Raw genomic sequence first — 19,878 nt, 5'->3', positions numbered from 1 at the left:
TCCAACCTTCGAGTAGTGTTTAGCTCTATTGAGCTACTCAAACTCGAATACAACGCTGCAACTCTTAAGGGCTACGTTGGTACCCCCCTTTCTCCTTACCTTTGCTAGTGTTTTTCTTGATTGTGTGTTGCTTGTTTGGGCTCTTATGCGTTTTTATCTTCTTATGTAGGCATGGTGCTTAACACGGAGAAGAGGAGACACTTGGCCACCGTGGCGACGCAAAAGAAAAGTGCCTTAGGTCCCTCTACCTAGGGGTGGCAAAGCGGGCCAGCCCGCCCCGCGCTTGGCCCGCCCCGCAAAGTTATTGCGGGCTAGAATTCTCGACCCGCCCCGTATAAAAACTGGCTCGAGTTTATTTTTTTTAAAAATTAAATATTTTCTTTTTACATTTTGTTCTTCAAAAATTGTTAAATTAAACCTATATATTTGTTACTATCAAACCTAAATTTTTTTTCTTCCTTTTCAAACATAGTCAAACATCAAAACATTAAATATTAAGATAAATATCAAATATCACTATTCTTCCACTTCCAAAACATTAAAAATACCTAATTCCAAAACATTAAACATAAACATAAACATAAACATAAACATTAATTCAAAAAAATTAAACATAAACATTATTGACGCGATTATGTTGTGTTTCTTTCTTTGAAATTTTGTGAAAACCTAATTACGTTGCCCTGCTGCTGCTAAGTGCCAATTTTTTTTTCTTGCGGGTTAGCAAGCCAGCTCGCCCCACCTCGGTGTTGGCTCGTGCGGGCTACGGGCTAATGCGGGGCGGGCTAATGCGGGTTAGCGGGTTGAAAAGGTCAGCCCGCCCCGCATTTTTTACCAGCGGACCGCGGGCCGGCTCGCACGGCCCGCCTCGCTTTGTCATCCCTACCTCTACCCCAATCCCTGCTGCTACTGGTCCCTCTACCCGTGGCCCCTTTGCTAAAGACAAGAGGCTTAAAGAGGTGGATGAAGCAGTTGAGGTGCTACTTCTGAGGATGAGAATACTTGCTCAGGCCTCGTCTTCAGAAGGAAATGCAAGGCCGATGTTGCGATTCCTGTGCCATCGGGCTCAGATGGTCAAGCCCCTTCTTACAGGGAGTGCCCTCCCAATGCCTCTTCTCCCCATGACATCATGGTGCAAGAAGGTAGGGGGGAGAGTGCCTCGAGGGGTGACCATGGTGACTCCTTCGCTGACCTACCAGTCTTCCTCCAGCGAGCGCTACAATCCTTCCGAACTCAGGAGAGGCTGGAGAACTTGGAGGATGACCCCCTGCTAGAGCACGTGTCGAGGCACCTTGGGGAGACCCTAGTTGGGTCCAGCCTTGTCCTTTCCAAAATGTAGAGCTTAAGGGAAGCGGCTAGCCAGGAAGTCCTTCAAATCAAGGAGCTGAAACATCGTGAGACTGGTATGATCTTGGAGATGGCGGAGCTTCGCAAATCTGATCAAGAGACCAAAGAACTCTTGTTCGAGAAGTCCCAAGAAACCTTGAGGATTTATGCCAGGAACACCGATCTTCATGCCGAAGTGGTTGGTTTGACGGAGAAGCTTGGCACCAGGGATGAAGAGGTGACTCTACTGAAGGAAAAGTCAGTCAGGGTATAGGAGGAGTTGGCCAGGCTGAAAGAGAAGTTGGTCCGCAAGGATGAACTCTTCCTGCAGACCAAAGATGAGCTCACTTGTGACGCTGCTGATGGCTACGCAGCGGGGTTTGGGGATGCCATGGCCCAGGTTGCCTGTGTGCATCCTGGGGTGGACCTTTCTCAAACGGGTTTGACCGAAACCATTGTTGATGGGCAGCTAGTAGATGTTGAGTAGCTGGAAGGGGCCCACGTTAGGTGGACCGTTGACGCACCTATCAGGGTATGGGTCATTCTTCGGACGTTGGCACTATAGAGGGAGAGATCGGATGTCGACAGTCTGGACAGTTGTACTGGGCCACGTAAGGTGGGCCCAAGAATTATCCTTAGTTAACAGTTAAGACATCAGATATGTGGGAAGACAAAGTAACAAGGGATCCATTCTTGCGGTGCGTGTAGCGCATTCAGGCGCGGCACGAGTGAATAATCCTTGGAGGCGCTAAGGCCCATTAGGGTTAGGGTTTCCAAGGGAGGCTGCATGCATGGCACGTGAATGCTTAGGAGACCCTCAGAACAGATGGTCCCAGAGATTAAGTGCATGAGTAGGCATCCAAGTGGCCATTCTATTAGCCGTTACACTTTAGTGAACAGGAGCCTTGCATGCTAAATTACACTAAGATTGGGTAATAGCGGCGCAAGGGGATTCCTCTAGAAACCCTAGCTATATAAAGGGTAGTAAGAAACCGTAAAAAGGGATGTTGTTCCGGCTGGTTGACTTTGACCACCTTCGTGTGTCTCTACGAACTGCGCTTCAAGAGCCCCTTCGCTTCTGTTCCAACGTTCTCCTTCCTCCGCCGTGAACACCTGAAATAGAGAGACAAATGGCGCCCTCACGGCCGTTTGCACTCCGACGATCAAGTCAGCTATTGGACAGGAAACACCAAACACTTCTCGTCGCAGAACACCGTAAGGTCAATGTTCGGAGAAATGTGTAATTGAATCATAACAAAAAATGCTAACTCCTCCCAAATGAGTTAACTTGTGTGTAAATGTGTAAAAATGTACCTTATTCTGTTTATCGTAAAACCTTGTATACCTTCATGGTGTTTCTGTCCACGTGTCAGCCTGAGACTTGCGCATTCTGTGGGCGCTCCTTAGCAACACTGTTCCCAGTCTTAGGGCCTTCTCAATGTGTAAGGTTGCCTTGTCAAAGTGAAACTTGCGTGGGGGTGACTGCATGGGTGCCCTCATGTGCCCATTCTCTGAGTCATCCGGCCTGGGAGTTCACTGCCTTCCTCACGTGCCATGCATGCAGATCACCTTCTAGGATGTGACCCTCGCATGGGTCGTCTCTGTCCCAGTGGCTTCCCAGCGGTGGTGTGTACTACCGCGTCCCTACACCTCATGCACGAATCCCTCGTGAGTTGGGTCTCTCCCCTCTGGTACTAGGGGTGTTGCTTGAAAACCACCTTTCTTTATCCATTATTACTGTCTGGGGTGTCGAGGCCTGAGGCCTCCATGCCCCTGTTGTGCTGCCTCCTCCACGGTTATCCCTACCCGTGGGTATTAGGAGGAGACATCTCCCTGGCCTGCCAAAATTCCTGACGCCTTTATAATGCTGAGCCTGGGCGACGCCCGAGGCCGGTCAACGCCAGAGGCCATGGACCTTTAAGAAACTCCTTCCTGTCCTGCATGTCCCACCATGTTGACTTTGGTCAACGCCCGAGGACCGTCCGGTACACAAGCCCCCCAGTTTCGAGCTGACAACTTGTTCAACGAAGAGACTATGGCCTCGTCCTACCGTCCTACGTGGCATCCAGTGACAAGACAGGCACAGTGCGCTCAAGTGACACCTTCCTGTTCACACTGTAATCAACAGACACGTGGCCCAATCGTGAGGGTAGGACTTAACGTTGCTTGCGCTTCTCAAGTTTACATTAAGTCTTTCAAAATCGCGCGCTCCAGGCACTGTTCCATCACTTGCGCTTGTTCTTACACTCTTCATCTTCTTCTTCGAGATTTCTCTAATTCCTTCTTGCAAAAACCAAAACTTTTGCTGATCAACCATAAAAGGTATGATTTTTATGAATTGATGGTTCTTTACTCTTGCTCTTATGTACTGATAAACTGTCTGGGACTGTTTAGATTCTCACATTTACGTTTTTTCTCAGCATTTCCTCGTTTCCCTGTTTTTTGAGTTTTTCGCGTGGGTAGGGTTTTTTTGAGTTTTCCTTAGCTTCACTCCATACCCCCATTTGCTGAACCTTTGTTTTTCTTTCCCAACTTTCCTGACCATGGCGAGAACGAAAACCACAGCCAACCCTCCACCTCCTAGCGTCAGTTACAAACCCCTGTACCCCTGGGCCTCTGACGAACTTCTCGTTGAAACCTCCACCTTGACCTCCTTTGCTGATTGGAGGGCTCACTTGGACAGTGAACCCGACTTTAAAGGCAGAGCATTCGACAGAGAACATGATGCCTACATCTCCGTTCGCCCTTGCACAGGGGGGGAACCTATTTGTGTCGATAACTGCTCCAATGACGGGGAGTCGTTCTTCTTTTTTTACCAAACACTGTTCAAGCGCATTAGGCAACGTCTCCCCTTCACCAGTTTCGAGAGGGAGCTTCTTACTGAAATTAACGTGGCCCTAACTCAGCTGCATCCCAACAACTGGGCTTTCATCAGGGCTTTCACCATACTCTGCAACTACTTCGGACACGCCCCCTCAGTAGATGTCTTTCTACATTTCTTCGAGGCCAAGAACCCAGGGAAGAACCTCTGGGTTAGCTTTAGTGGGATAACTAGGAGAGTCATCGTCTCCCTGTTCCAACAATCCTATAAAGGATTTAAAGGAAACTTTTTCAGGATATGCTGTTTTGAGGCAGACCGCACAGCTCTGGATGGCTTTCCATTATACTAGGTAGGGGAACTCTAACTCAAGAAGGCCAAGACCTTGGATGAGCTATCTTCAGCTGATCACGAGGTGTGCCAAGTCTTGGCCAGCTTGGGGATAATTTTCAACACTGCTGAACTCATCAAGAATGAGTATAGCCCAACTGGGCTCGCTGGATATATCGGTATGGGAATCCCTTCCCCACCTTCTTCAAGCATTGCTTTGTTTATACCTCTTCTGCTTACTTGTCAACTCATACTTGTGCTAATTCTTTAATTTCCCTGGTAAATGCTCTCTCTTTGGTGCATGCATGGTGTTGAATGTTGAGAAACGGGCAAGACTGGCTGAAGTCTAGTCTATTTGTGACAATGCTACCTCTGGCAAGGCGGGTACCTCTGCACACTTAGCCCCGCCTGCCTCTCCTATAGCTCCTCTCGCCCCATCTGCCCAAGCCACCCTAACACCTACTTCACCACAAACAGCCATCAACCCTGCTTCTCCACACATTGTACCTGCCCCCACCTCACGACATACAACACCAACCCCCACTTCTCCAGCCCCAATTGTGGCTATCCCTTTGGCCACGCTCAGGGTTTCTCCTCCACCAATCCCCTAGAGAAAAACAAGGGGGTGGTGCTCATCCCTTCTAATGAGGATGAGGACTCTGTAGATGGCCCTGTTTTCAAGAGAAGGAGAACCACCGCAGTAGCCACCTCTCATTCCTCATCTGACAGGCGCCCTGCCTCTCTTAGGGACAATCCTCCCAGCGCCTCCTCACCTCCACAATATCTTGCTCTCGAGGAGGGAGCTGAGACTGTTCCTAAGCCCACTCCTGCACCTGCTCCTGAGCTTCCCCGTATCATCCAGCACATCTTGAGGGCTATCAGCAAGAGACCCTGGAACTTCGCTGATGAGGCGGTGCCAAAGAGCATGGCCCTCAACCTTGGTGGGCTCCTTGCTCGCGCCAACTCTTCTTCCCACTAGGCTGAGGTGAGGGCCAAGGAGCAGCAGGCCCTTGCTGATGAACTACTCTGGTGAAGGAACAAATGGCCAAACAGGCTAAGCCCTTGTCCAAGCCGAAAAGGAGATGGTTGCCCAAGAGGAGGGCTTCAAAAAGGTTAAGACAAAACTCATCGACGACGCTACGGACGCCTATGCCGCTGGGTTTGAAGATGCTCTGTCTCAGGTTATTTGCAAACACCCTGAGATGGACACTTCGCCCTTTGCTACTGCGAACCACGTCGTTGAAGGACAAATCGTGCCAAGGAGCCTTCCTCATATTGGTGTTTAACTTGTATGCTTCAAAAATGTAATATGAAAAACTCTTTATACTGTGAATGTATCTTGCACATTAAATTTAACCTACTTCGCTTATTCCTTCTTGCGTTTTTGCTTACCTCCCTTATTAACAACTCTTTTGATACTAACTTCATTCGTTACTATGGGTAACTTGCATTCTCGAACTATAGGTAGCACGCCCTTTCATCCTTTAACTTTACTGTTAAACAAATCTTTAATGAGATAGGCGTGCGCAGACCTTCAATTGTCCTTACCTTTCTATTTTACTTGGGTATAGGGACTCCTTTACATGTGCTTCGTGGTCTCAAGGCGTCCCCCTCTCGAAGAGCGTTACTGGCCTCGTCATCGCTCAAAGGCGAAAGAGGACTTAACTTGGCCGAAGCCTATTGTTCATGCTTGGTGCCCACGCTCGAGGAGGCGCCCCCGCCGCTCCCTCTCGAGGTGTCTAAACACTAGGTCAATCGATAGGCTTGGTGCCCACGCCCGGGGAGGAGGCGTCCCATAGGGAGCTGCTGCCCTCCTCGAGGTGTCTAAACACCAAGTCGACCGGTGTGCTTTGTGCACACGCCCGGGGAGGGGGCGGCCCAAAGGGCGCCTCCACCCTCCTTCGGGGTGCCTAAACATCAAGACGATCAAAACACTTGGTGCCCACGCTTGGAGGAGGCACCCTCCGCCGCTCTCTCTCGAGGTGTCTAAACACCAAGACAACCGGGGCACTTGGTACTCCCGCCCAAGGAGGAGGTGTCCCGAAGGATACCGCCACTCCCGGTTCGGGTGTACACACACCAAGGCGTCCGGTTCATCACTGATTTCAACTTACCTTCCGCACTTGATGCCCATGCTCGAAGGAGGCGCACCCCGCCACTTCCTTTCGAGGTGTCTAAACATCAAGGCCACGGGTTCATTTCTTATTGAACCGTGTTATCCTCGCTTGGTGCCCGCGCTTGGGGAGGTGCCTTAAAGGAAGCTACCAACCCGCCTGAGGCGTCCAAACACCAAAGCAAGAGCGCTCCTTCCTACATTGTAAAGAAAACTTGAGAGTACGTATGCTCGAAATGCAACTTTATTGGGTGACCTCATTAAAAAATCCCCGAGAGGGAAAAGAGTGTCCCCTTAAACTGTATACAATGCAGAGTTTTTAACTAAAATAAAACTTGAGATTTGTTGCATTCTGTACCGTCCCGTATCCGGGCGTTGACAAAGTCAAGGTCAAAGTCAACATCTGGACTCAAAGTCAACATCTGGACTCAAAGTCAACATAAGGCGTCGCCTAGGTGAAGAAACGCCAAGTGCCAGCGTCGCCACGAGGAAGCGTCGCCAAGGCAGGGCGTCGCCTAGGTGAAGGCGTCGCCCAACCAGGGCATCGCCAAGATTAAATATCATTAAGACAAGGCGATCACAGTGTGGTTCCCCGATACCCGTGGGTAGGAAAGACCATGGAGGGAGCGACGCCGTGGGAAGGCTTTAGGTCCCGATAAGTCCAGGGTAGTGATAAAGAGAAGAGAAAGGTGGCTTCAAGGCCATAGTGGTAGCACCAGTGTAGGGCAGCCTGACTCGTGAAGTACCCCTGTCGCCCCAGAGACGCCTTTGGGACAGATACGACTAAAGAGGAGGGTCACACCCAGGGTAGCCAGGCGCAGGGTACGAGAGGAAGGCAGATACGCTCTCAAAGTGAGTGACTAGATAATTGGGGGCATGAGTTGGCACCCAAAAAGTCACCCCTTGCGCAGTAGCACTCCCAAGCAGGAGGACTCACACGAAGAAACGTCCCCAGATGGGGTCATGGAGCTGCGAGGCCCTCCACGTGTACAACAGCCAGGTCAGAATAGAAACACCATTTAGCCAGGTACCAGGTAATTAAAGTCATTTAATACAGTTTTCGTTTCGAGCGTTTAAGGTACTATAAAGGCTCCCAAGCGTTTCAACGTCTTAAATGCGCTACGTTTTATAATTAAATGCGCCAATTAAACGCGCTACGTTTTATAATAAAATGCGCTTTAAGGCGCTTTGAAGGCGGGAGTAGCTTAAATAGCGCCTTGAATGTTGGAAACGGGGTTTCGAACTTGATCCTGCCTGTTGACCAGAACGTTGGAACTTGCCTCGTCAAACTTGGATCGACGTGTGCACCGCTTCAACCTCCGTCCTTCGTCACGATCCACCTCAAGAACCTGCAAAAGAACAGAGCGGCGCCGCTGCGGCCGATCGCACTCCAACGCCCAAGTCAGTGACTGAACCACCAAATACTTCAAGAGCAAACACTCAAGAACTCTCAAGGAACCGTGCAATGTTCTCTCTCACAGTATGCTCAAGAACTCGCAAGCGTAAAGAGTATATCTGAACGTGCGTACCTCAGAAGTTCGTTGAGAACTCTTAAATACCTGGTCACTTTCTCTCTCCTGGCAGTTACAGACCTGGACACGTGGCTCGCATCCAGTCGTACACGTGCCATCATCTGGAGCCTCCTTGACTTGGGCGCTGCTTCTGACTCTCTTTTGGCTAAGTTACTTATGCATGGTACTGCCCAGTGCATAGCTAACTTGGGAGTGCGATCTCTACTGGAATTGGCGAGTTAGGGTGCCTTCGTACACCTTCCCTGTGGTCTCGCCGGCCGCCTTCATAATCTGCACCACCTTCATCTTCGGCGATGTGCTTGCTCCGGCGATCTCTAATCACTTGGTCGCCTGAGTTTACATCTGGCGACTTCATCTTCAGCTGGGTGATCGCCGGCTCTGGTATGCTGGAGATCGGAGCACGCCAACTTTATAACTGGCGACTTCATGAGCCCCCCGACCTCCTTCCCTTCTGCCAACCTGGAGTCTCGTCAACACGCCTATACTGTAGCTTGATGCCACGTCATCACTTCCGACTACCAGGGCGGTACAGAACTTTTGGCAAATTTTCCAGAAACTCTCTAGTTGCTTGTTCGAGCCTGGAGGTTACGTATAAGGGACTGGGGAAAGATCTTTGCCAGGAGGAGAAAATATACACTAGACACAGTTTCCTTTTTACCACCTTCAGAGTGCCATACGCGGTGCTCCGATACGGAGGTGCATAGTTTTTGGTGTTTCTTGCTGGCTGACTTGAGCGTCGGAGTGCAAACGGTCGCTAGGGCGCCCTTTTTCCCTTCTTTGCAGGAATCCACAGGTAACTAGTGGGAAGGAGTCCCTAGCTGACGGTTGAGGTCGCGCACAAAGACGTCCCAGGTCAACCGGACGGAACACATTCCAAATGCGAGGGATGGCGCCTCCCTCCAGGGTTTTAAGCATGTACGCCCCGTTCCCTAGAGCCTCGGTTACCCTAAAGGGACCAGTCTACTTAGGGGACAACTTGTTCTCCAATTCGTACGGATGAGCCTTCCGCATTACCAAATCAGCAGCTTGGAACTGCCGAGGCTTTATTTTGGAACTGTGCTGGTGCTCCACCCTTCTCTTCAACGCCTCGGCTTTGATCCTCGCCTCCTCCTTGACCTCGTCCAACAGATCTAGATTCACCTTCCTCTCGTTGTTAGACTCCTCGGCCACAAAACTTTGAAAACGTGGCGAGCTCTCGTGGATCTCTACTGGGATCATCGCATCCGATCCATACACCAGGCTAAAGGGCGTCTCCTTAGTGGAGGATTGAGGCGTGGTGTGGTAAGCCCACACTATCCTGGGAACATTTTTTGCCCAGGTCCCCTTAGCTTTCTCAAGCCTTCTTTTGGACCTCAACTCTTCTAGTGGCGCCTTGTGCCAGTCGGCGTGCTGTTGGCACTACTTGCACCGCTGGGCGTACCTTACGCAATCTTCCCGTACTATCAGCCAGTAATACCCTGCACGTACAACCTTCAACGCTAAAGACCTACAACCAACATGGCTCCCACAAATTCCCTCGTGGAGCTCAACCATTATCCTCGTACACTGATCTCCGCTCACACACGTCAAGATCGGGTGTGTGAACCCATGCCTGAACAGTGCTCTGTCAACGAGGGTGTACCTTGTGGAGTGTCTCTTTATCTTATTGCCCTCCTCAGGCTCTACTGGGATTATCCCATCGGCAAGGTAACGCCTATAGGGCGTCATCCACGTGTCCCCCTCCTCCAGCACGCATACCTGCATAGGGTCCTCCCCTCCCAGTGAGATCGGATAAACATTCACGCTGAACGTCTTCAGCGTGTCCTGAGTCAACGACCGATGACTCCTCGCCCTTCCCTTAAACATACCGATCTGGAGGATGCTTACCTTGTTATCTGCAACAAACCTTCGTGGTGTTTTGAGGGTTTCCTGTATCACCATCCTCTACCTTCCCCCCTTGCCCAAGCTGGCCAGCTTGGCGAGCAGGTCAGTACGGGCATTCTGCTCCCTTAGGACGTGTACCAGCTCGAAAACCGCGAACGCCCCCTTCAAGACTTGAATGTAGCCATCTGTGCTTTGGCTTGGTACTCCCCAGTTACTTGACCCGTAACTAACTGGGAATCGCTCTTTGCCATCAAACTCCGTGCGCCGATCTCTTTAGCCAAGAGCATTCCAGCTATTAAGGCCTCGTACTTCGCCGGGTTGTTACTGGCCTTGAAGGCGAACCTCAGGGCATGCTCAATCAACAACCCATTTGGCCCCTCCTAGATCACGCCGGCTCCATTTCCCTGCCGATTGGAGGACCCATCAACTAAGAGTACCCACTTGAAACTAACCTCCTCTTCTTGCTGTGCACTCCCTGGGGAGAGCTCTGCCACGTAATCCGCGTAGACTTGGCCTTTGATGGAGCCTCGGGGTTCATATTGAACATCGAACTTCGATAGCTCAACCACCCAGCGTACCATCCTCCCCGCCACGTCTGGCTTCTGCAGCACTTTTCGGATAGGGAGGTCCGTCATCACTACTATTGTGAAGCTTTGGAAGTAATGACGGAGCCTCCTGGCCGAGAACACCACGACTAGTGCCGCCTTCTCCAAGACCTGGTACCTCGCCTCTGGCCCTTGTAACACCTTACTCACGAAGTATATTGGCTTTTGTGTCTAGTCCTGCTCCTGAACAAGGACTGAGCTGATCGCTCGCTCGGTCACAACAAAATACAGCCGGAGGGGCACGCCCATCTGTGGCTTGCACAACACGGAGGGAGAAGCCAGGTACTCCTTTAGCTTGAGGAACGCCGCCTCACACTCCTCGGTCCACACGAACCGATTGTTTCTTTTTAAACACTAGAAGTAGGGGTGGCCCTTGTCCCCTCCAGCGGATAAGAATCTGGACAGGGCCGCCATCTACCCTGTCAGCTGTTGTACTTCTTTCATCGAGGCGGGGCTCCACATGGCAAAGATCGCCGCACAATTGTCTGGGTTCATCTCTATCCCACGTTCGGTGAGTAGGAACCCCAAGAATTTAACCGCCTCGACCCCGAATACGCACTTTTCGGGGTTCAGCTTCAAACGATACTTGGCTATTGTAGCAAACAACTCTTCTAAATCTGCTATGTGTTGTCCCCTCTCCTGCGAGGTCACCCCCATGTCGTCTATGTAGGCCTGCACGTTTCTTCCCAACATGGGTGCAAGGACCTTATCCATCAACCTCTGATAGGTGGCGCCTGCGTTCTTCAGGCCGAAAGGCATCACTGTGTAACGTTCTCAGCTGGCTCGGGCCGCCTCTCCCGAGCGTTCTCTACGCGGGATACGCCCACGTAGTCCTCCTCCATGGGTGCTGCCTCCACAGGTGCCTCCTCCATGGGTGGGCGCTCCACCACCATGAACACACTCCTCTTCGTTTTGAGGCTATTCTCATAGCACTTCTTGGCCTCTTGCTGATCGGATTTGATCACGATCACCTTCCCACTAAGATCGGGTAACTTCAACTTCATATGACGTGTAGATGACACCCCCCTCAGCCGATTCAGGGTCGATCTTCCTAATAAGATATTGTACGCCGAGTGGGCGTTTACCACTAGGTACCTTATGTTTTCTGTGCGAGATGCGGTGCCATCTGTAAAAGTCGTCCTCAGCTCCAAATAACCACGCACCTCCACTTGATCTCTCGCAAAACCATACAAACACCCCGTGTATGGCCTAAGCTGATTAGGAGACAGCTGCAACTTATTAAACGTAGGCTAGAACATCACGTCCACCGAGTTGCCCTGGTCTACCAACACTCGGTGTACTTTCCTCCCCGCGGTCACAACCGAAATCACCACGGGGTCGTTATCATGTGGAACGAAATCGCGAAGATCAGTATTCATGAACGTGAGATCGTCGTCAAGCGAGTCGTCCACCACCTACTCTGCTACTGGAATTACCGAACGCTCGTACCTCTCGGGCTGAGAGGCAGTGCACCCTCCACTAGAGAATCCACCCGAGATGGTCTGGATTTCCTCGTGGACGGGAATCTCGTGGGCTTGGTCCTTTGCTGATGCCGTCAAGTCCTCGGTCCCTGATGACCCCGCCAGGTAGTCATTTAGGAAACCGCTCTTCACAAGCTCATCTAGCTGATGCCCCAACGCCAAGCAACTGTTTATCGGATGACCAAACGCCTGCTGGAACTCACACCATGCATCCTTGTGCGGTCCCAACACCTTATCAGTCTTCATCGACATCTTCAGCCTGTGCGCTATGTTTGGCACAGCGATCAGGTCTTTCAGCTCCACCACAAAGTTGTGCCTCACCGGCTTATTCTCCCCTGAGTGCCCCTTAGCTTGGGGCTTCCTTGGCTCGTAGGGCCGCTTTCCTCCTTGACCCCTTTTCCTCGTCGCGGCCTCGTTCACCCTCATGGGCTATGCGCGCGACGGTACTCCTGTCGCGCAGAACGACGCTCGCGTGCTTCTCGTTTACCTCACCCTCTGCTACAATGTGCGCCACCACATGACGTCTGATTTCAGCAAAAGTCTTGGGGCGACTTCTGATAAGCGACTCAGTGAATGGTCCAGGGCAAATTCCCTTCCTGAACACATGGACTATCATCGGCTCATCTATGGTGTTGACCCTTACCACCTGTGCCCCAAAGCGATTAACAAACTCTTTCAACGTTTCCCCCTGATACTGCCTTACGTCGAAGAGATCGTAGGAGTTGGGTGGGGGAGCACGATTCGCTATGTACTGCTCCCTGAACAGCTTCGACAGCTGCGCAAATGAAGTCACATGGCCATCTGGAAGGCTGATGAACCACTCCATCGCCGTTCCCACCAACGTACTCATAAACAACTTACATCTAACGGCATCAGAACCGCCAATCAGCATCATTTGAGTATGGAATGCTGTGAGGTGTGCCTTCGATTCTTCCATCCTAGTGAACATGGCAGGGATCACATCATCCATGATTGCCTGTGAGAAAGGCATAAGAAACTCCCTGGGAGGCGTTGTGCACTCTTGCTCCTCTGTTTCGCGACTACCAGGTTGGGTGCGTAACCCGCGACGCAATTCTTCGTTGGGGCAGTGCAACTCCTCATTTCTGGCTTAGGACGCTGCAAGGTCCAGCTGAATACGCTCCTGCTCCGCCTTCAACGCCACCATCGACTCCTGGAGGCCTTGCATCATTTCCATGACCTGCTGTAAGGTCAAGCTCTCACCTACCACATGTGTCGTAGAACTCTGCCTAGTATTCCTCATTCTTGGATGTTTCTTGGCGAATCTTGAACTGTTTTCTCGAATCTTGGAACTTTCTTCAGTGAATCTCGAGCTTTCTTGACAAATCTTGAACTTTCTTCGGTGGATCTGAGGAAACCTTGAGGATTCTTGACGAACCTTTCAAGAATCCTGAGAAACTTTGACGAATTTCCACAACTCTCACTGAATCTTCAACTTCTTGCGTTGGGACAAATGTTTTCGATCAGGCCCCACGGTGGGCGCCATATGTTCCGGCCGGTTGACTTTGACCACCTTCGTGCGTCTCTACGAACTGCGCTTCAAGAGCCCCTTCGCTTTTGTTTCAACGTTCTCCTTCCTCCGTCGTGAACACCTGAAATAGAGAGACAAATGGCGCCCTCGCGGCTGTTTGCACTCCGACGATCAAGTCAGCTATTGGACAGGAAACACCAAACACTTCTCGTCACAGAACACCGAAAGGTCAATTTTCAGAGAAATGTGTAACTGAATCGTAACAGAAAATGCTAGCTCTTCTCAAATGAGTTAACTTGTGGTAAATGTGTAAAAACGTACCTTATTCTGTTTATCGTAAAACCTTATATACCTTCCTGGTGTTTCTGTCCACGTGTCAGCCTGAGACTTGCGCATTCTGTGGGCGCTCCTTAGCAACATTGTTCCCAGTCTTAGGGCTTCTCAGTGGGTAAGGTTGCCTTGTCGAAGTGCAACTTCCACGCGGGTGACTGCATGGGTTCCCTCATGCGCCCATTCTCTGAGTCATCCGCCCTATGAGTTCCCTGCCTTCCTCACGTGCCATGCATGCAGATCACCTTTTGGGACGTGACCCTCTCATGGGTCGTCTTTGTCCTAGTGGCTTCCCAGCGGTGGTGCGTACTACCGCGTCCCTACACCTCATGCTTGAAAACAACCTTTCTTTATCTATTATTACTGTCTGAGGTGCCGAGGCCCAAGGCCTCCACGCCCTATTGTGCCGCCTCCTACTATGCCACCTCCTACTGCGCCGCCTCCCCCACGGTGATCCCTACTCGTGGGTATTAGGAGGGGACACCTCCTTGGCCTGCAAAAATTCCCGGCGCCTTTATTATGCTGAGCCTGGGCGACGCCCGAGGTCGTGGACCTTTAATAAACTCCTTCTTGCCCTGTAGTACTTTCTAGTGGATCCCTCTCTCGGGGTCCCACCATGTTGACTTTGGTCAACACCCGAGGACCGTCCGATACACACGCAATGTGCGATTTTACACAGAGTTTTACGATTAAGAGTGTACAGACCAGTCCTCGGAGGTCGTTGATCGCTAGTAATGGTGGGCCACGTAAGTTGGGTCCCACGAGCAGCATGGGCTAGTGTCTCACGAGCGACGCGAGCCAAAGTGACGAAGAGTGGTCAGACGTCGATCACCAAGATGTGCTGATGTGTCCTCGACAATGTAGTGAGGGGGATGTGACATCGGGCATCGGTGACTCAAACAACAGAGTTGGGCCATGAGAGGTGGATCCCAGAAAAAACACCAGTTATCAGTAGGGAGAAGCCTAGATCACGAGGGGTCCATGCGTGTGTTGTGAATAGCGCATTCAGGCGTAGCACAAGTAAAGAGCCACTTGAAGAGCTAAGGCCCGTGGCGGTTACGTTCCAGGGGTAGGCTGCATGCATGGCACGTGAACAACTAGGGCACTCCCAGGACGGATGGCCCCAGAGATTAGGTGCACAAGTAGGTACCCAGGTCGCCATCCCGTCGAAGGTTGCACTCCAGTAAGGGAGCCTTACGCGCTAGATTGCCCCTAAAAATGGGTAATAGCGGCGCTAAGGCACACCTTCAGAAACCCTAAATATGGGTGGCGGAAACAGCGAAAACCCTAGACTATATAAAGGGTAGTAACAAACCTAATAAGGTACACAACATTTTACGCAATACACACGCAATTTACACAGGGCTTTTTACAGCTAAGTTTTGGTGTTTCCTAACCCCAGTACTGACTTGAGTGTCGGAGTGCAAACGGCCTCTAGGGCGCCCCTTTGTCTTTGCAGGTTTAGGTGTTAATTGTAGGAAAGGCACGAACAAAGGAAGAGAGAATTGGGCGTGTGATCGTCGTTAGACGTACGAAGGCAATTGAGTCAATCGGCAGAAACAAAGAGTTTTTTGGTGTTTCTTTGCCCTAAGATTGACTTGAGCGTCGGAGTGCAAACGGCACCCCTTTGTCTTTGCAGGTACAGAGTGTTTCGATTGAAGAAATACACGAACCAAGGCAGAAAGGATCGGGTGTGTGATTGTCGTTAAAGTCAACCAGCGAACCAGCTTCCATCTTCCTTATCACCTCAAGATAGTGAACATTGGATTGCTTGGCATTCTTTAAGTCTTCATAAAGGGCTGCCTTTTGTGGTGAGCACGGTTTGGAGGACTCACCACTAGAGAAATGAGCCATGTGCAGAAAATACACAAAAAAGAAAACAAAACAGTGAAAGAAACTTGTTAGACAATTAAAAACAGTGAGATATAGGTTGCTGGAAAATGCCCAAGAAAGCACTCAAACCACTCCAAGAAAATATTATGTCCTCAACCAAGCCTTGCTTGTGGAATGGAGTAGCTTCAGGTGAAATATGTCACAGCAAACCAACTTACTTAAGAACAAGTCTCCACACAACTTTAAGAAGAACAAAAAGACAAGCAAGAAAAGGTGTAAACAATAAAAGCTAACCCAAAAAACAGAGAGCAATGTATGACAAACTAGAAAGAATATGAATGAAAGACAATCAAGAAAATAAGGAACTCAATGAATAAAGAAGGCACACAAAAAGATTCCTAAAGAAAAGTGCTAGAGTAGATTGAAGAAAACAGAAAACAGCTACTGGAATTATATTTTTTTTAAATGCAAACTGTGCTATGTTTACAGATTTAACTGTAACGATTGAAAGCGAACTGGAATGTGAAAAACTAACCACAGAAACTTCAATAATGTCACTGGAATGAGGTAAAAACAGTAAGAAAACTCAAAATAAATCCTAAAACAGAATGGTAAACAACTTGAATTAAAGAGCTCTTGAAAGTAAAGTGCAATACAACTCAAAATTTAAGCAAGAAACAAGCCTAGACTCTGATACCACATGATGTGAATGTAACTACAAGAATACATGATTCTTTGACATTCTCAGGAGCAACTTGAGCTGGTCATAAATGGCACTTTACTTTAGAATTGGATCAATGTTCTAATTCAAGAACTCACCAAGACTTAGCACCAACCAAGACTCATATGGAAGTCCATATATTGTCAAATGGAATCAAAACACAAGGAATGGAAGAACACAAATGATAAACCGAACAGAAAATGGAAATGAATGAAACTGCACCGAACAGAAACAAGAAAACAATGCTGGAAACAGAAATCTAATCGGTAGAAATGAAAAGAAACAACAAACAAAGCTATTCTACCGAATGGAATTGAAAGAACATGAAGGACGAACACTTATAGAAGGAGTTTGCTGGATTTTGAGAATTGGAAGAACACTTCACGCCACTTGGTTCCTTGATCCAAGATAAGTGATGGAGTGCCGCCACTTGAAGCTCACCATAGCTCACAAGATAAGGCAAAGGAAGAAGAAGACTCAAGACTCACAATTTCTCTCCAAATTTGAGTATAGTCTCTCTACTATAAAATTCCAATCTGAAAAATACAAAGACAAGCACCTTATTTATAGCCTAAGAGGTGCTGAAAATGCAAGCTAAATGAAACACAAATGCTGATGGAATTTCGGCGCCAACTACACCATGAAGGAAGTGTGACTTTCCTTCCTAGTTTGGCACCTCCTAACTCCTATCTACACTCCCCCCTAACCTCCCTTACTACTTACACCTATTTATTACATCCGCACCCCTATTCTATAAAAGAAATAAGAAGAGCCATCTTATTATACTCTTGTCCCAAAGCTCTTGCCATGCTCCTAGTAATTCTTTGGGCTTGGACCCCTTGTTGGGCTTGGGACCCTTGTTGGGTTTGGGCTTCATGGGCTTGAGCATTCTCTAGTTGGTTTCCATCACCAGTCAACCGGCAGGAACAAAAACATTTTCTAAAACTTTGCATCTTGTATAGAAAATGTTCTCTCTTTGTGTCTCTAGGTTCAGGCTAGATTGATTGTTGATGGTTCTTCGAATCATCATTAACTCCCCCTCACATGGATATGCTCCCTCACTATTCTCCTCCTCTTTTCCACTAGGTTCATCATCATGGCTACTATATTCATCTACCCCTTTTAAGAACATAGTTCTTTAGTTTGGGCATTGAGCTTGAACATGACTTCTACCATAACATTTAAAGAATTTAACATCCCTACTCTACGGGTGCGTGGAGTGAGCACATCTTTTCCTACACTCTTGGGAGTTTCTCTTGGTTTTTCTTTAGGTACACTTTCCTCCCTCTTATACTCCGTTTTTGGATAAGAGTTAGAGTATGAACCTTACCTACGACTTGAAGTTTTCCTCAAAGTTCAACTCTATCTCTAATCTCAAGGTTAAGCCCACTTAAGAATCTTGCTATGGTGGTGGGTTCAGACTCCCTAATTGAGGCTCTCATCATATATAACTTCATTTTCTGCCTATATTCCTCTATACTCATGGTCTTTTGTTGGAGTCTTTGGAGCTTGTCCATTAACTCCCTATTATAGTAGGAGGGAATATGATGGCATCTTAAGGCTCCCCTAAGATCATTCCAATACTCTGTGGGAGGATCCTTATGAAGACGCTTATCTCTCTCAAGGGTCATCCACCAATACATTGCATTACCTTGGAAACTTAGAGTGGGTAAGGGTACTTTTCTTTCCTCACTTACTCTATGGAAAGCAAACAATTTTTCTACCTTCATTTCCCAATCTAGGTAAGCTTCTACGTTTTCTTCGCCATGGAAATAAGGTAGATCTACCCTAACCTCTCTTGGGATTTCTTTTCTTTCCTTTCTAGCTCTCCTAGGGGGTGGTTGATAGTATTCATTAATTCTAAGACTTTGTTCTCCCAAAGAATCATTACCCCTAGAGCTAGACGCATGAGAACTCCTTTTGGATTTAGTGTAATCATCTCTTTCTTTAACCATTTTCAACTCATCTTGTATTAAACCACATTGAGTATCCCTTTCTTTTAGAAGGGTCTCATGTTACATTTGTCTATATGAAAGTGCTTGAAAGTCTTGTGCTATTTTTTTCAAAAGAGATTTGATAGACTCTCCTTCACTTTCATTAGAATGATGTGAAGTCATGGTTAAAGCTATGTGTTGTAAGTAATTTACTCCAAAAAAGAGAAGGAAAGTAATGAAGGTAACTTCCCAAGAAAGGGAGGTGGATCACTTGGATCTCTTAAGTAATAAGCCTTTCCTTGCCAGAATCTATCCCTCAAGACTTTTCACAAATCTTTTTCTAAGTAATTCACTTAGATCACAATTAAGGATGAAAACCATAATTTTATGCAAGAAGAATGAAAAACAATTAATCAATATAAATCAAGTAAACAATGCAAAGCAATTAACAAAAACACAATTAAAGGTAGCTAACTAGAAAGCTTTTAAGCTAGACGAAACCTAAGGTGAGGCTTCTAGGAACTTAGAACCATTGAAGACACACTCACCGTCTAATGTGTAATTATTCCACTAATTAATCAAAGTTTAATGCAATTACAATTCAAAGAAATACAATGACAAATTAATTGACAAAAATTAGAAATCCTATTCTATGTTCTTCTTTTGCTTGTTGGCACTCCTTTTTGGTTTTACTCTGGGCACCCACTCTTTGTGTATTTGTAAACTTACTAGCTGCTGCACTCTTGTTCAACCTCCCAAAAATATTCAAGTTAGGTCTTCAAAACAGCACCTACTAAGTGATAATGGACTCACCACAAAGGTTAGTTCCAACTTAATCTAGCACCGGTTTTGAAAATTTTACCACAAATCAAAGAGGTCAACAAATTTCAAAGCGAAGAAACAAATCAATTTAGAATTGGACAACAGCAAAGGGAGTAATTATATGAAATAACTTGAAAGAGTATTGAATGAATATGACAATCAACAAATAAGGCACTCAACAAAAGGTGGCACACAAATTGAACCTAAAGAATGGCACTAGAATTGATTAATAAAACCAAAACAGTACTACTGGAATTTTGAGGCACAAAATGCCTGACTTAAAATATTTATGCTGAGCTGTATAGTTCAAATTTGAATTTGAAATTTGAGTAAAAAACAGTTCAAGATCTTAGCTAATTTTGGCGCTGGAATTACACCAAAACAATGGACCAATTAATTTTGATAAATTGTTTAAATCTGATGCTATTTCAGCGTTTTTCCGCGCCAGAATTGCACACTGATTGTATTTGATTTATCATTTTTTTCCTATTTTGAATTTGGCTTCACTTTTTTTTTCCACTTTTTTCTAACACTTCAATCTGTTTAAATTCATAATTTTATAATTTTTCTCCAACAAATTTTAATTTCATAAGCAAAAACAGCCAGCACAGAATAAAAAACAGAGGAATCCTAATTCTGGAATTAAAAACAGTTTTAAGAAACTTCAAAAACACAATGGAA

At 47.7% G+C, this 19,878-nt stretch overlaps 1 pseudogene; it reads right to left on the bottom strand.

Annotated features, from left to right (window-relative positions):
- Positions 1-18,396, bottom strand: part of LOC150025844 (uncharacterized) — a 29,477-nt pseudogene extending 11,081 nt beyond the window's left edge.
- Positions 18,397-19,878: the final 1,482 nt, after the last annotated feature.

Source organism: Phaseolus vulgaris, chromosome 7 (genome assembly GCF_051622355.1).
Source record: "Phaseolus vulgaris cultivar YP4 chromosome 7, ASM5162235v1, whole genome shotgun sequence".
Lineage (NCBI taxonomy): Eukaryota > Viridiplantae > Streptophyta > Magnoliopsida > Fabales > Fabaceae > Phaseolus > Phaseolus vulgaris.
This window is presented reverse-complemented; position numbering and strand designations above follow the sequence as displayed.